The 4,043-nt window shown below is 46.8% G+C and overlaps 1 protein-coding gene across 1 annotated transcript in view; it reads right to left on the bottom strand.

The window, feature by feature from the left end:
* NELFA (negative elongation factor complex member A) overlaps positions 1–4,043 on the bottom strand; it is a 53,099-nt gene that overhangs the window by 48,642 nt on the left and 414 nt on the right. The window lies entirely within an intron of this gene.

Raw genomic sequence — 4,043 nt, 5'->3', positions numbered from 1 at the left:
TTCCCTTCCTCCTTTTTAGTGGCAATGCCAGGTATCGAACCTAGGAACTTCTGTGTGCTCTGTCACTGGACTGTGGCAGAGCACTCAACCCAGCATTCCACCAATTTGAACAAGGCGGCAGTGGATGACCATATATTTCGTGGATCTATCAGGACACCTACTCAAATTTGCACCAATCAAGGAAACAGCTTTAATCATACTAGCACTCAACTAAACCAGCTTCCTGGAGCACTGCTCTCAAATCCCATTGGTCTCGCCTCCTAGCAGGTACAGGCCCTAAAAGACCAATCTTATCCAATCCAATCACCCTAAAAGACCAATCCTATCAGGAATCAGGCATGCCTAAGTGCTTTCAAATGGGAACGTAAACACACCGCAGGGCAGTAAAGTTTCTCTTCCCTTAGAGGGACATCAACAGTATTCCTGACCAACTACACTTACAATTACAGCAGCAGATATCTGTGGTGCCATCTAAATAAAGCATCAGAATTTGATATGTTGTCAAAGGCTTTAAAACAGAGTTTAAAAATAAAAAGGCATGGTTTCCCGTCCTGAAAAACACAAAAGACTCTACATCTGACAATAGCACTACAGATAAGATTAGAATTTCAGCAGCCAATCCATACAAAAGAACCTCCTCAGGAAACAGGAAACCTCCTCAGGAAACAATCCATATACAAAAGAACCTCCCCAGGAAAGCTCCTCCATTAGCATGTTCGCAGCCTGGGGAACTCCTACAAGATAATGACTCAGCCCTACCCCACCTTCTGGAGTAGATATAAATTACCTGCCTCCCATTTTCTTCTCACCTTGACACAGAGAGTACTCCATCTTTCTGTGTTATACCTCTGAGGATGCCTGTCACAGCTACTGGAGAAACGTCAGATTCTACAATGCCAAGACCACCCCACACAACCCGGAAAATCTACAGCATCAGAATTTGATTCAGCTGCACATATAACCTTGGACCTACAGTGCACCCCAAAACAAAGAAGGAGGGGAGGGAGGACAGAGAGATGTACGCAATAAATTAAAATCCCTTGGAAGCTGGCCACAACAGCCTGAACACACAGGGACACAAAAGGAAAAACCACCTAGACCTTGCCGGTTGCTAAATTTCTTACAAAGGCCCAGAAGGTGGATAAATTTTGTCTTGAGTAGAGCCGAAATGGCTTTTTGCTAAAATCAACCAGTTTCGCCACTTAGATTTTGCTGCTGAAATCTGACATCCAAACTCACGGGTCATCTGCTTTGGGCAGTTAACAAAACGTCTATAAACAGCATTTGCTGTTGCCGCTCAAGCACTGATTTCTGCTATCTTTGGGTCCCAGTTGCCCATGCAAATCACTCGAGAACCACAGAGGCACGAGAAATTAACTTCCACTGTAGCTGTGAACGTTTCTCTAGCCAAGAGAGGCCAACAAGCCCTCTGCAAAGGGGTCCCTAGATGGGCAGAAGACCCAGATCCCTGCTCACTTGTGCCGGGTCGCCATTCTGACGTGATCCAGGATGAACACCAGCCTCACAGGCACAGGCCAAATACCCCACAACCTTCTGGGTTTCACAAATAAGAACACCACACTGAATAGTCCACTTGAAGGCTAAGACCCTGCAAGTCTCCAGCATGGAAGGAGGACCCCACCCAGAAAGCCAAAGCCCAGTCCTCGTCCCCTCACAGATTAACATTCCCTCCCATAAAGAGAGTTTCACAGGGTAGCTGTGTTGCTCAAAGAGCCAAATTCGAGTCCAGCAGCACCTGAGAGACTGACAAGATCCCATGCTCGAGAGGAGACGGACGGAGCATGACGGCGGGGTCTCCGTTAATTCCTCTCAACACCCCACAATTAAGAAGGGTAGATCTGTCATCAATCTCCGATGTTGATAGATTTATTTCCTCGACTATGTCTCCTCTCAGATTTAAACTCAAACAAATGGTGACCAGATAAACTAAGGTTATCATTCCAGTTTGGTCCCTGCATCTCTTGAACGGCTGTATGCTAATTTGCCTATATGTATGGACTGGTAACTTCCATTTCGCTGTATCTGAAGAAGTGTGCATGCACACGGAAGCTTATACCTTGAATCAAAGTTCCAGGTCTGAGTCCAGTGGGATCTTTAAGACCAACAAAGGTTTATTCAAGGTATGAGCTTTCACGTGCAAGCACACTTTTTCAAATTCTACCTTGAATCAAACTTTATTAGTCTTAAAAGTGCCACTGGACTCAAACTCTGTTCTTAAGTTTCTCAGGGTACGAGCTTCTGAGAGTCAAAGCTCCCTTCATTAGACACGGGTTGGATCTCGGAAATCCCAGCCCACACCTCTCCCACCTTCAGACTGGGATATAAGGACTCAGAGATCTCCACTTGTATCTGACGAAGGAAACTTTGGCTAATTTCACCACTATTGGATAATGCACTTTCTGGACTTGAAACCTAACTTTTCCTCCCATACCAGCGCTGGTGAGCGAGACTCACAAAACCTGGCGTAGAGACAAAAGCCTTTACAGGATGCTTTGCTTTCCTTCCCCTCCAAGAGGTCAAGGTAGGGTTGCCAACCTCCAGGTGTATGCAAAACAGAGAGATCACGGGATGGAAGTTTGGAAAGAAGTAAACAACCGTGATGTATTATGCAAAAAAAAAAAAAAAGTCTCCAAAGACCAGAAGTTTCTTTTTCCAATATTTCAGTTGACTGGAAGAAATTCAAACGCCATCAACACAACGGATCATGCATATTATCTCATTTCGTGCATAACTTTTTCAAGGTGAGTAGCGTTGAAATACAATATCAATCCATTTCACAAACTCTCTGGTAGTATCTCATAGTGACACTCATCAAAACCACGCTACTCACGTTGAAAAAGTTATACACTTATTTACTCTCTGGTAGATTACATTTCTACCCCGCCCTCCCCGCAAGCGGGCTCAGGGCAGCTTACAATAGGGCAACAACTGCCTTCACATAAAACAGCATAAAAACAGAATAAAATATCACATCACACGAAAGGAGATCATACGCACGATCCGTTGCGTTGATGGCGCTTGAATTTCTTCCAGTCAACTGAAATATTGGGAAAAGAAATTTCTGCTCTTTGGAGACTTTTTTTTTGGCATAACACATCATGGTGGTTTACTTCTTTCCAAACCTCCAGGTGGAGCCTGGAGACCTCCAGGGAAGGGGGGGCCTCCAGGCAGCAGAGATCCGCCCCCCTGGAAGAATGTGGCTGCTTTTGGGGGGGCGGACTGCCTGGTGTCCAGGGGCGCATTAAGGCTCACCGGTGCCCTAAGCACTGACCAATCTTGGTGCCCCCCTCCTTTTGCACACCACTCAACTGAACACGCTTCATCTTTGATGTTTACATGGGGCTGGAACTAAAAAAGGGGCAGAGAGGGTCATCGAAATGACTGTCATGACATCACTTTACTTTTAAACACACGCCTTTTACTTTTAAACATAGCCTACGACACTGCACCTCACCAACAAAAAACAGAAGATAACCAGTGTTCCCTCTAAGCTGAGTCAGTGTGAGCTAGCTCACAGTTTTTTAGCCTCCAGCTCACAGATTTCTGTCTTAGCTCAGGAAGGACGGGGCTCCAAAGCAAACTAATTTACGCAGTTGCCAAATCGCTCGCTCACAACTTTCATGCCAGGAGCTCACAAAGTAGAATTTTTGCCCACAAGACACCACAGCTTAGAGGGAACATTGAAGATAACCCTTAGGGTGGCGCCATGATCCATGTGCACTAGTTTTGTCCCAAAAAAAAAAAAGTGTTAACAAATTTTCATTCGTCTTTTTCCCCCCCCTTTTCACTCTTTTCCAAACTTCGTGGTGCCCCCTTTGGCCCCGGTGCTCTAAGCACGTCTGCTTCATGGTTGAGCCGCCCCTGCTGGTGTGGTACCCTGGGGACGCGCCCCCCCGGTCTCCAGGGACGCCCCGGCCGGGAGATGGCAACCCCGCCCCGCCTCCTCAGGCAGCCACCGGGGCCGGTCGTTCCGCCGGCTCCGGGTCCTGGAGGCCGGGGCGGGCTTTCGGGGGTCGTGGTGT

Source organism: Gekko japonicus, unplaced genomic scaffold (genome assembly GCF_001447785.1).
Source record: "Gekko japonicus isolate JY-2015 unplaced genomic scaffold, Gekko_japonicus_V1.1 scaffold1478, whole genome shotgun sequence".
NCBI classification, from domain to species: domain Eukaryota; kingdom Metazoa; phylum Chordata; class Lepidosauria; order Squamata; family Gekkonidae; genus Gekko; species Gekko japonicus.
The sequence above is the reverse complement of the archived record's forward strand: the minus strand, read 5'-3'. Positions and strand labels throughout refer to the sequence as shown.